Raw genomic sequence first — 13272 nt, forward strand, 5'->3', positions numbered from 1 at the left:
CAGAAATCATGTGTCATCAAAGATTGATGATTATGGGTGTCAGCTTTTATGGCTGGACATTGGCATAGTAGCTTTGTCCAGATAAGCTGTTTGGAAACTAAAAGACAGACATAAAGGGCTATAGAGGAATGCCAGCTAAATTAACAACTGAGCAGATAACAGGTCATCTTAGTAGAGGTTTTTACATCCATTTTAGGAAAACATTAGATTTAGCAGATTCCTGAGTGGATAGGTGCATTATCCCCAAAAAAGTGCATGCACCAGTTTTGCTGACCTGACCAGACTACACGCTGTTTAACATAATATTTTTCTGATAACAAAGATCTCAGGAGCCTACTTATTTGTAAGAAAAAGAGCTTTGGAAGATTTGCTATAATCACAAAGACAAACTTCGGACTCAGTCAAGACTGAAGTAAGGTCATCTTATGATCTTGCTCATGATACATATTAGATTTCTTTCATTAGGGATGTACATGTGGCGGGGCGGTAGGGCTAATAAATTGTACTTAGTTATTTTACACTGAAATCAGTATACTTGTTGCCAGACAACGCCACCTCACGTACTCACCCTAAGGACATTACTATTACCAGATCTTCGGTTTTACACAATACAGGTCCGTTGCTCGGCAAGCAAGAGACGTGGCCCATGAAATTAGTCACAATAATATTTTATTAATACAAAGGATCCAAACAAAAGAAAATGCAAAAACAAAAGTTAATCAAGGGCTTCGGCCTAAAAGTAGCTAGGGCAAGCGAAAGGAGGGGTCCCCAAAGTAAAAGTTCCCCCAGACACACGTGAAAAGAGCACACCCGTGAACGACCCACATCCCTGGAAACGGCACAGCAGACAGGAGGATCTCCTACGATCACCCACACCACTACAGGCCGTCAGCCCCTGAAACAAAAAGAAAAGCACCAAATATAATCAGCAAATATACAAAGTTAAAATATCACCAGATGAAATGATAAAACTGCTAATACAAATCAAATCGCCAGCATCAATTAAACACAATCGGAATTGAATGAAAAACGAAATCCGAAAGTGTGAACCAGATAAAAGGGGTCACGAAACCCTCACTAAAAAAAGAGCGGACGCTGGCAGCCGAGAACGGGCTGCTACGAGCCGTGGCGAAGGCGAACGACCCAACCACAGGTGGGCGACCAGCGCAATAGGACGGACGGCAGCAAAGCACCGCAGCACGCCGGAGCCAGCCAAACCCGAGCCGGGAAACAGCTGCACGGACGGACAGGAACTTGAAGCAGGACAAAGCAGCAGAGGTCATGCAGACGGAAGGGAGCCAATGGAGGTGATGGACTTGATCCTTATGGTACAGCACCTGTTCATGCAACCAGTGAGACGAGGCAAGAGCAGCGAGCCGCTACCAGCATTTACCTGTGACCACACTACATTAAACTACTGATAACGAGAGATCCAGCACAACGAGAGAGGATACGCACCAGACAAGGAGACCACATGGAGCCAGAATCCACCCACAGCCCCTTTGTCACAGCACAAGAAATAGTTAATACTCCCGCAAATACAAAACTGGCAAAAACGTACGCGGCCCCCGGAGTTACCTGTTGCAGCCACACAGGACGTCCCGGAAATTACGCCAGCGGGAGACAGAGGGAGGAGGCGTAGGAGGGGCCGCTCTTTTATCCACGACCCCATCATAATTGGCTCCTGGCCACGCCCAGCCGCATAATTATATGCTGCTACATTCAGATACCCATAACAGTATAGGGTACTTTTCTAATACGATACAACTACAAGTGATACAACTTGTTATCCTCTTATTAGCTGTGCAGATAGGTGGCGGTAGGTGTAAGTCTGTTAATGAATGTCTGTTATGAGGGTCTTTTAGTTGGGAAATTTAAAGCATTAGTCCTTGAAGCTCAGTTAGGGTACTATAGGACATAATAATTCAGTTTGATTTTATTCATATACGTATTTTTTTTTTCAAATATTAATTTCATATTTACCACTATTCATCTCAACTCTTTCTGTTACAGGCAGCAGGCCTGCTATTGCCACAATATGCTGCTTTTTCCCACCCACCTTTTTGTATTTCTTCTCTTGGTCTTTAATTTTATGTACAGCTCTTCGCCCTCTCTGGAACAAATAAAGTTTTTTTCCAATTCTAATTCTAATTCAGAATAGATGCCATAACCTACGCACGTAGCCGATGTTGGTGTGAGCCATTTATACTTGTGCTCTTGACAGTCTGGCTTTCTCCATTTTTGTTTCTACGTCCCGCGTCACTGTCCACTTCCTTCTTCTTTTACAACAATGGCACCTTAAACTTTTGCCGAACTTTTGCCACAATGTTTGTATCTCTGAAACCTTTCAGTTAACCTTTCCTCGATGTGTTCCGTCTTTATTGATTGATTTGAGGCACCTGTATCAACTGTAATTCCGAAACAGACAATGACCATGGCATGTAGACAAAGAGGAAACCTTTGCTGCAACTGACAAACCACACCAAAAAACACCCACTCCACCATACCACTGCACATTAGTCTGTGTTGATTAAGTATGTGAGAGAGAGAAAGAGAAGAAAAGAAAGAGCGTAGTCACACCAAACCTAAAGTCTCTTTGATGTTGGTTATAAAATTGATTTTATCTAGTCATTTAATGCACCATGCTGGCACTCTTACTGCCTTAATTCATCTACTTAGAAATTAAGGATGGTTTTTGTAATCAAAACACTGCTATAGAGGTGGTAACAGTACTTGGTGAGTATTAAAATGGAAGCGCTCTGACAAATACTGGTATTGGTGAAACCCTACATTTTAGTAGTTAATATTTTTATTTCTTTTTACCTTGAACATTTTTCCGCCTCAACTGCTGTATTAAAATTGAATTTATGAAATTAAATGAAATAAGGGATTTTATTTCGGTTGGCCATTATGAAAGGTAAACTCTATGCAGAAAGGAAGGGTTGGCAGTAACAATGGTGTTGTGGACCTGTGTGTATGAGACACGCGGATTCAGAAAGATGCTCGACACACGCAGGTGAGGAGAGGTAAGCAGTGTGTCTAGGGCATTACACTTAACAGGAAATGGCAGTCACGAAACAAGACGGGGGTTCCTATCTTTGACCTGCTCTTCCATCCCACCATTAATGCATAATGGGACATAAAACCTGAACACTCAGCAAATTCCTTCTGTCAAACTGTTTTAGGTGCCACTGTTGAAACATCGTCTCTTTAAACTGCAGTATTTTGTAGTAAAGATGACATTCCACCAGTCTGTTCTGAAAGACCAAAAATGTATTCACAGAGAGAGCAGTGATAATTATTATAATTATTTCCTCCATTCAAACAGTAAACCGAATGCAAAATGTTTTTAACAAGTTATTGGTAAAAGAAAAGTTATCTAAACAAAGGAATGACATATAAAATATGCAATTTGAGTCATGCCATGTAGATATCCTCACTATTGTCTATTTTCAAAAGTTTAGGTCACAAACTTTTTTATGCAGCTCCAGGGATTGGTGAGGTTGTGAATGGCACTGAGTTGACTGCCCCTTGTGAAATGGCAAATTGACATCAAAGTACAGTGCTTTGGACAAGTATGCAGCTTTGGCACGGCAGTCTCAGTTAACAGAAAAGCACACATATACTTGGAGGAGTGTGTATGTGTGTGCTTTTGTGTTTATCTGATAGACATCAGTTCCTGCGGGTGTACACCTGTCTAACTAAAAAAACTGTCTCACACACGTTTAGTATCTCAAAACACAAGTAATCCACAAACAAAAGAGTATATTGACTATAAAATACAGCACCAAGCTTTGGGCTGTAGAGCATTTTTTACACATGCACGCACACACAGGGCTGCCCTCTGCCCGTCATGGCAGCCTCATCTATCTTCTCAGTATTTCTTATTATTTGGTCTGTGGGTCACAGACCCTGCAGATTTCACGGGTCCCTGCTCCTTATCAAGATCAATTCCATTCAACTTCATAGGAGCTGAGGCCCCTTATTACATAATTGAATTTGGGTTGATAATGAGAGCAGAGCAGAGCAGAGTGCCAGCACCTGTGATCTGTGGGGATGAAGGGTGGACCACCTGCTGCAGCTGCTAACATAAGACAAACCAGAACAGAGAGGTACTCTCACATGAACTTCAGTCACACCGAGGACTTCCAGCTACTGGTGTGTGATACCGCTAGATTTGGTTCTGATCTGATACCAAGTGAATACAGGGCCAGTGTCACTGATAACGATATTGATACTTTATTAATAATTAAGGTGGACGCATCATCAATCTAAATCTGAATGAATTTTCATGACCTTCAAATGTTTTTGTGATTAGCCTTTTGGATTATTAATCAGTTAAAATCCAGAACCGAATTTAGGAACAGTTTATAAATAAATAGAACATACTTAACCCTAACCCTAACCCTAACCCTCTTATCGCCAAAAAAGTTTTTGTTCAGAAACAACATAAAATTATCACTTGAGAACAGATGAAATCTTGAAACTTTTTCAGGCAGAGTGTTCTGAAACTACAAGTTCTTTCTGTTTTTTCTTAAAGTGTACAAAATTATCACTTCACAATAAATGTTACACAAAATTTAAAACAAATTATTTTTTCCAGTAGTATGTATGTTTAGCAAGCACAATACAAACATAAGGCATAATTTCTCCACTTCGTTGCACTATTTTTCTGGATTCTTGCTTAAGTAAACAAAGTGTACAAACTTGTCACCCCAACAAAATGAAAGGCCTCTGCCAATGACCTCTACCTCTGGGTCGGGGGTCTGTTGGGGCCAGGGGGCCGGGGAACTTTCTCCTCCTCCCTCCGTTTGTGTAGCTTTCTGTTTTCTTTTCCATGTTTTTTTTTAATATATATATCATTAGCCTAATAGCATAATTGCAGTCATTTTTTGACTCACTGTTACGATATCACTAAAAAATGTAATAGGCTTGTTTATTTGTGTTTTTTTCTTGTTTTCTGAAAATGTTCAAATAATGCAATTAGCTCAAGTTTGTGTTGTTACCAGTTTATCTTACAGCATTTTTACAAATAATACAACTTGCTGTCAACTTTGTATAAGAGAGAAACTAAATCGATCAATATGGATAACAATGTTGGTATTAACCCTTTGGATCCCAGAGTCCGCCCTACTTTTTTTAAATGACTGGCATTTACAAACTATTTGTCCGATCTGAAAGCTTTAATATATCAGTATTTGTATTCATCCTCCCATTACTTCCAACCAAACTGATATGACATACCTATGAACAGAGGTAGTTGTAGCTTGTGAGGAGAAGTTAGTGGGGTTGTAATATGTTGTTAGTGGGGGTCCTATGGGTTGAGAGGAGGGACCTCCATGGAATATCCCACAGATACTTAACAGATCACTCAGTTTGTGATCTAGTGAATTCAGGGGCCAGGTCAACACCTTGTGCTGTTCGTCATGTTTTTTGAGATGTTCCTAAAACATTTTTGTGTGTTCTTGGTACATGGTGTCATTTCTATGGGGTGGGGTGCCTGGTCCAGTGGTGCAGGTATAAGTCATATCCACACGAATGAATGCTGGGTACAGAAGTTTCCCAGCACAACACTGAACTGCCACAAGATGATCAGTGTTAATTACTTCTCCTGTCAGTGCTCATAATGTTAGTTTATGCAAAAAGTCATGCATAAATGAGGAGCTGGCCTCTTTGCATGACAAGTGATGCCCTCAAAAGTTGGTAGCTGGAGCTAGGCTGATTCAGGCAATGCCAAGACAGCTGCCACTGACCTGAATCCTGTGTGTGACTTCACAAAGAATTTGTCCGTCTTTATATACTGTATAGTCAATGCTGATAACTCAGTTCTCCCAAATTACTTTGAACATAATGAAATAAATAAAACGCTGCACAAGACTCTTTGGGAAATGCTGTTGAGTTTGATCTTCAAAGGAAACCAGTTGTGTAAGGGTGCAGTATATATACATATGCACACACGTATGACTGTAAGATGATTACATATACTAAAGATGAAAATAGCTCTGATATTGAAACCAGATTTAGCTCTGCTTAGAAAATTGAGTCAATAGGAGATTTTGAATGCTCAGTATTTACATCAGCGACCCTCCAAGATGGAACTTTTATTATACCAGCTGATGTTCTGTCTTTTGTCAAAAAGTGAAGGGACATTATACATGTGTTTTCTCTCCACAGTGTTCTGGCCTCAGATGACAGAGCTATCATGCTGCTAATACAAATGAGCTGTCTTCTTTTTCTTGTGTGCAGAAGTACTCATTGTCCCCACTTATGAGCTAACAAATGAAACGGGGTAAAAAAATAGATGAATGTCTCTGTAAAGCAACCTTTCACTTGGAACGTTTGATTCACACTTAACAGTGACATTTACATGTTTATTAACAATAACCGTAAAAAAACAAGAATGTGTCCTTATCTTAAGCTCGGGAAATGTAATATTTTTTTCCACACAACTTGATGAAACTTGATTTATCTCTTTCCATCTCAGCAGTTGTACGGTACAGTCCTTTGGAGTCCTTCCTGGACCATAACTGTGCACCATTTGTTTGACATTTTGGTCCCTTTAACACAGGACACCTGGCTTTCTTCTACCTGAAATGAGTCCGGATGTGGCTTTAGGCTCAGTGAGGTGAGAAAAAGTTCATCCTAACAATAAATCCCATGTGGGTATATCAAGAATATTTTAGGCATGAAAATTCATTTCTTACTTGTACTCACTCCTCATCTGTGTCTGCTTTACTTTCATTTTGTGTCTCTTGCCTTTTCTCTCCCTCCTTTCTTTCTCTCTTCTTCTCTCTCTGTCTCTCTCCTTCTCTCTCACTTGCACCCTATTGAAACAAAAAACAAACAAGCATACATACAAATACACATACACATTCACACACGGCACACACAACTTTTCCCTTGTGGGTGAGTTACCCTCAAGTCATCCATTATCAGACACATTATGAACATTTTCTTTGCATGGGAAAGAGGACTTTTAGCCATGAAACTGAGGCAGTAAATCTGACTATGCACTGTATCGTCACAACATGGTCAATGTTATGTACTTCTGCTGTCAGTGGTCTTAATGTTATAATTTGTTTAAGTGGTCTGACTTGAACTTGTGAAACTTTTATACCTCATTACAGCATTTGACCTTCCTTTATGTAAGGTTTCCGAAATACCATAAAACCAAGCTTCTTTAACTTCTTTCCTCAATAATAATGTAACACTCCATTAATCCCAACTGGGAAATTGCCTTGTCACATTCCTCCCTAAGTTCAGTGCAGTCTGTTGGAGCATAGCAACGCCAGTTAAGATGTCAGGGTGTATATGCCTTGGAGGTCTTCTGTCTGAAGCATTTTTTTCTGAAGCAAACTTGAGAGACGCACTCTTTGGCAGAATGTTTTCTCCATCAAAAACAACTGTTAACTATTGTCTTTTGTGCTGCTTGTACAAATATGTCTAAACAGAGGAAATGACTGTAATAATAACATTAGTTTCACTGAATGGTAAGGTGGTGATGAAGACTGAAGTGTGGGTGTTTATTAAGGACGCAAGTCATGAAGGCTACCGGTTTTATATTAATCAGAGAAGATTCACATCCATTTAGTGTCTGTCACACTCAAATTGTTATTAATTACTTAATTAGAATCAAATGAATAAAAAGAAAAACATCCCAGTGTCCAGGTTCAAAGAGTCCTGGAAGATGTCCTTAGTCTTTCTTACATGATTAGCTTCAATTGCTTCAACAACTGCATGTGCTCTGTATCCATCAACTGTCAGTGAGCAGTTACATTTACATTACATTGCTCTCTTGAGTGCATGGATGTGTGCAACAGCAGAACATACAGTAAGGTGAAAAAATAATGAAGGTTCAGTAAAGAATGGAGGATGAATTACGCACCAAGACATTCTCAGATAAAATTCAGAGAGAAACAAAGAAAGAATCTTGTAGGGAAGTTTAAAGACGGATGGCAGCCTTTTTCATTGGTGCCACATTGCATGTTGTCTGTCAATGCATGTGTGTGCAAAAGTACGCATAAGAGTGTCTGAAGCAGAAGCTCTTGGTGCCCTACCGTATATGAAGCAGTGGAAATCACAGCTTAAGTATGTACGGTTCCTCCTGTGGGAGCCTCTGTTTAATTTTGCATGCCTGCAGAGAGTGTCATAACACATTCACATCACACAGCTCAACAAGCGCACAGGGTCACACTAGAGAGGAGAACTGCCTCTGTGCATCTACATTTGTGGATTCATTCAATGTGTCTCCATATGTGAATGTGGACAATGTATGTTGTGCAATTTTATGTACTTGCTTTTATGTTTATTGATGCGCAACCCCATATGTATCTCCTCTGCTGTTATACTGGCTAAGGTCATTCGTATTGTTGCACAAGCCTGAGTAAGACAAAACTGAATAAATCAGTTAAAAACATGTATAGTTAACAGAAAGACCAAACAAGACCCAAAACATTTAAAGATCTAGTTCAAACCAAAACATCAACCTAAGGCTAAACCCTCCAACACAAGACAAAACATGGAACAAACAGGTCTGTGTTTCTTTTTGTTTCATGCAAAACACATTAATATTAGAAGTTATTATGCTTCTAAATGCGAAAGCATGTTGATTTAATGTGGAGCTGCTAAGAGTTCGCATACATCTTAGCATGCAAGCAATTATATGAACACATCAGACCTTTAGTTTGACCTTTCACTTAACAAGAAAGTGGCACGATTTGTTTGCAATACAAGGCATAACAGTTTTAATGATTCCTCAAGAAAACATCCCACTTCTGACTTTGAAGATATTTTAGATAATAATTATAAATATGGTTAAGTTAGGCTTTATTATCAACAGTGTATACCAGCTTTGCAAATCATCATCCAAAAATAACAAGCAGAAATACATACAAACCTGCACAATGGTACACAACAGTGTACACATCCCCATGACGTGTCACCATCAAGGGAGGGATCATATTTTTGCTAATATGACCCTCTGCCCCTGAAAACCAGAGGACACTACAGTGAACAGACTTTTAAGTGGATGGTATCATGTGCTGCATTGTTGCCTAATATTAATATTTCTTTGTATGGCTTAATATATACAAAATAACGGGTCCAGTCTAGTTTCTAGAAATACTGCCTCCATTCTTCTTTAATATATATGTTTTTATACTGTTAAATAGTGTAATTGTGGGGGCCATGCAGAAAAATCTTATAATGCAATCCAGAAATTTCATAAGCAGTACCCTCTCAACAAAAACACAGGAGCAAGTGAGAGAGGGGACCACAGCACCTGAAAACAAACAGGTGACAACAAAATTGAAGCTGAATAATGCCATCACACAAAAAATGCCATTCTGACAACATATATTATCTTATCAATAGAATCACCAAACAGCAATGTTTTAGATCTCAGTATATCAGATACTCACGATCGAAACAATAATGTGACAACAATAAAAAACACAATGCACGGCTCACATCCAATACACAGCAATCAATATACAAAGTCACCACACACAATATACCACAGACAGCCATTTCAGCTCCACAGAGTCACTGTGAACAGCTCTGTGAGGATCCAAGGTTGTGTTCCCCACACACACATGCATCACCAGTTACATGACACAAATTCCTGCCCAAACCCAAAGTATGTGCAATACACGCACATGCACATGCATTAGTTCACTGGTCTACAACACTGCACACAATGGCCATCTCCTTCCCCACAAAGTGGAAACAGAGACGCAGCACCAAGCATAATGAACTATTCAAACACAACTACACTACAAAAAGTGTCTACGGACTGATGTGTGTTCGTCAAAGGGAAAACTACGGACATTTCATTAGGGACAAAGTTGAATTTATTTTTAACTTACACCGGAACACTTAAAAATTGTATAATCCTCCCCTGCACAGCAGCGCCCTCTGGCCTCTGCCCATGTTTTAATTGAAGTGGTCTTCACCATGAAGCACATGTATGTAAAAACAAAATACAGACCAGTCCAGACACATCCCTAAAGCACTTAGTGTCTCACTTAAACACTCCATTGCAGAGTTTGTTTAATTCATTAGACACTTCATGTGCCATGGTATTTTCTGCACATGCACCAAGTCATATTCTGTATATATAGCATGTGCATGGTCTTACACACAGGACAGAATGAGGCCAGTCTACTCTAAACTTTGGACTGCAAGGAGATAATTAACTGCTATTGTTCACATCTCTCACTATTCTTTTCGTTTATTCTGACAGTCCTTGGCTCTTAGTGTCATCCAGAGACATTGATAATATATAGAAACAATGAATACCTTTTTCATTTTCATTTTTGGGCGTGTGAGAGTGAGACTGTAGATGGTGGACATGTGAGTTGGCGCAGAGGTTTCCGCACATAATCTTCACAATCCCTTGTTTCCATTTTTTGTAGCTGACAGGTAGGCTATTCAATAGTTAGTTTTTTGCTCATTTGTTATTGCTTGGTTGGCTTTTTTATTTTTTTTGTTAAGTTGTTTTTGGGAGAGTGCAGTTCTCCTGAGATGCCACCTCCATCACTCCAGGAAGGAATAAAGATAGTCCCACTGTATAACAGCGTCAGCGTGGAGTAAGACACATTCAGCAGATAAGGTAGACTTGAGACTATGGCAAGAGTGGGCTTTTGTCCTTAGGCATGGTACAAATGTGAGTGACTGTTCTGTTTAGAATAGCTTCAAATGCGACTTTCCTGTTGTTATCTGAGATGGTCAAAGGGAGAAGCAGGAATTGAGAGTTCTGTATTCAGTATACTTGGGTGCAGGTAAATAGTTGGGTAAGTGCAGCAAAACTAGATTGAATATACATCTCCCAAAATCTTGGTTCTAGGTTAGGCTAGGCTAGTCTAGTACCATTAGTCCAGTTGGTTTTATTGACCATCACCTTGATCACTTCACCAGGGGAAAGTACTGGCACTTGAATAATAAACTACTTAAGACAGGAGATTTTGTCTAAGTTTTAAGATTTTCAGGGGGCAGTGGAGTAACAAAATAAATTATTTCAGCTCAGTGATGGATTACTGTTGGGTTGAAAGGCACGAAAAGAATTTTATTGCATTACGATATGAGTATATGAAGAGTGTATGAGAGTGTCATTGGGTGTACTCACTTGTGACTTTAACAAACTTAAACTATCAATGTTTACCTCAAGCTACAGTGCAGCTCTGTTGTGACTGGCTCAAAACTCAAGATAAGCCTGTGCATGTCCTTTGTAGGTTACAGAGAAATGTTTACAGAGCAATTTGAACTTTGCATGTTCTTTGGACAATACATTTTCTGCCTGCATTTTTCTGTTTTTAGGAGGTTTGGATGCTTTTACATTTGCCTGCCATAAATAGGGTATAATTTTCTGCCTGAATGAGGCGAATTGTGTTCTCTATTAGAAACTGCTGCAACATTGCCAGTCTGAAACATGTATATTTGAATGTGTGTAAATTTGAGGTAAATTTTGAGCATTGAACAATTGCAACATTGTGATGTTTGAGTAGCTCTCTCCATTTGTGTGTTTTCTGCATACAGTTTTGCAACAGTAGTGTAAAATCCGAATTATTTCATGTACCTATGCCCACTTTTTTTTTAGCCTCACTTGCCCTACTGTTTTTGTTTAAAGTCATATTAAAATGCCTTTGAAAGTACTTTCCTGCCATCTGTGGGAAGAGAGCACAGCTTTTTAAACATTATCGTCTAACACATAGGACTTGCTTGGTTGTGTGGCAAACAAAACATACAGTTTTTTCCTTTTGCATGCGTAATACCTGCTGCTAGATTTAGTTTGTTTTTAATTGGAATTGTTTTACCACAAATATATTTTAAAATTTAATATATTCATATTTGTTTTTTATAAAACTAGAATTTAAAGTGCATTTGACTTATAACAGTTCTGACTGTACTACTTTTAGTGTTCTTTTCTATTACCATTTAAATAATTTAACTGTATATAACTTATCGTATCATTATATTATGTTAAAATTCTTCTTATTGTATATTTATGTTGACTATACTTGAACAAATTAGTTTTCTCTACTGCCAATTACTAGTAGCAAATTATTTGAGGCAATCCCTCGACACAAATGGTTTAAGTACAATCAGCTTATCAGGGTTTACAGTGTATACCTCAAACTCAACTGCTAGGGTCAGAGCTGCTGTTGCAGAACTTGAGGAGAATATCAAGAGAATGGAACAGGATTTCAAGAGAGACTCTGGACTGAGATTGGGATGCCAGGCGAAGTGGCTCTCCAGACCTACACATACATACACATATGGACAGATATGCAATCACCCCCTACCCCCTACCCCCACATCCAACACCTTCGCCGCTTTTACTGCCAGTGTGACAAGCAGGTGCAGGTGGCAGTAGGAATGGATGGCCGCTTGCTTGCACTGGGTTACATGTACATCAAGTTTTCCTGGAATGTTTCAAAGCAGGAACTCTGCCTCTCTCCTGCTACCCCTCTTACCCAAGAAAGGAGTCCTGGCTTTACTGGAAGCCAGTGGTTGCTTTTTGTATAGACCAGGATTCTAAGGCCATATCTATCAGACTTAAACAATTCCTAGGACTTGCTGTGAATGCAGATCAAGGACAGTCATTGATAATATCTTTCTAATGTTTTGTTGTTTTTAAATATCATTATGTTAGTTTTGGCATTGTTTCACTAGATCAAGAAAAAGCTATTAATAGGGTATATCATTCTTATTCGCACTAAGGGCTTTTGGATTTGGTGATATTTTTTTTTTTGTTTTTTTTGGCTTGGGTTGACTTATTGTACAGTGGTGCCAAGTGCAAGATGGGTGGTGGGCTGGGTCGACCAATCCCTGTACAGCAGGGAATAAGACAAGGTTGTCTGATTTCAAGGCAATTTTATAGCCTAGGTATTCAGCCTCTGCTGTGTAGGTTAAGAAGTCCACTTAGTGGTGTCTCCCACTGCCAGGGTCCTCCAGTCTTTGTTGTTCATTAGTTGTGTGAGCTTATGCAGATGATGTAAATATCTTCACAATTATTCTAGGGGATATTCACTATCACTAGGAGATGTGAGCTCTTTACGAAAAGGCCTCTTCCACATGGGCAAAAATGGAACTGCAAAATGGAGGCCTTATTAGTGGGACCACTGGGAAATCAGGGAGTGCCTGATTTGCCAGGAGGACTTGAGTGGGGGAGGATGGGATTGAAAGTGTTCAGAGTGTCTCTGGGCTCCGAGGATTTTCAGAAAAAGAATTGGGAGGGAGTTAAGAAGACGGTGTCTGTTTGGTTGTCTAAAT

The 13272-nt window shown here is 39.4% G+C and overlaps 1 long non-coding RNA gene across 1 annotated transcript; it reads right to left on the reverse strand.

Annotated features, from left to right (window-relative positions):
* Positions 1–652: 652 nt before the first annotated feature.
* LOC125013671 lies at positions 653–3320 on the reverse strand. The gene is made up of 2 exons (XR_007113395.1): positions 1579–3320; positions 653–1500 (listed from the first exon to the last, which is right to left on the reverse strand). It is a non-coding gene; the product is annotated as an uncharacterized LOC125013671 (long non-coding RNA).
* Between the last annotated feature and the right edge of the window lie 9952 nt (positions 3321–13272).

The sequence above is a fragment of the Mugil cephalus genome, chromosome 9 (assembly GCF_022458985.1).
Source record: "Mugil cephalus isolate CIBA_MC_2020 chromosome 9, CIBA_Mcephalus_1.1, whole genome shotgun sequence".
Lineage (NCBI taxonomy): Eukaryota > Metazoa > Chordata > Actinopteri > Mugiliformes > Mugilidae > Mugil > Mugil cephalus.